A 636-nucleotide genomic window follows, 5' to 3' on the forward strand; every position below is an offset into this window, starting at 1 on the left:
TTTCTTTGAAAAGCAAGACAAAACAGTAAAAAGCACATTTTGGCTATTTAATTTATAAAATAGTGAAAAAAAATTGGCAAAATACATGGGGGGAAAAAACTCTTCGGCCTTCGGCCCAGTGTTTCATTTTGTTCGGGTTCGGCTTCAGCCAAGAATTTTCATTTCGGTGCATCCCTATTATTTATTAAACTAGGACGGTTGGAACGTGCTCTACATTCCTGACACAAACCACGATAACTTGCATCACTTTGCTTTAGCACTTGCAGCTTATTTGATCAGATAGTGAATGTGAATTGAGAGCTTGACAATGCATTAGTTACATTAGTAGCATTAGTTTAATTTATATGAAAAGCATTTCAAGCTGAAGAGCTTAGGTGCTGCTGTCTGATGGTCTGTTGCGATGTAGAACCTCAGTGTTAGCCTTAAACAATTAGTAAATAAACTGCTGAACGTTATGTTTTCTAATACACACACGAATTGCATGTATTCTGACAGCGCTGCACGAACTCACGGCGGATCTGCTTGGTTCAAAGTCCAAAGCGCGAGGAAAATCTGCGCTGATTATACACTCTAAAAAATGCTGGGTTAAATACAACCCAGTGCTGGGTAAAATAGGGACAAACCCAGCAATTGGGT

The sequence above is a fragment of the Sinocyclocheilus rhinocerous genome, unplaced genomic scaffold (genome assembly GCF_001515625.1).
Source record: "Sinocyclocheilus rhinocerous isolate Xijiao unplaced genomic scaffold, SAMN03320098_v1.1 scaffold3323, whole genome shotgun sequence".
NCBI classification, from domain to species: Eukaryota; Metazoa; Chordata; class Actinopteri; order Cypriniformes; family Cyprinidae; genus Sinocyclocheilus; species Sinocyclocheilus rhinocerous.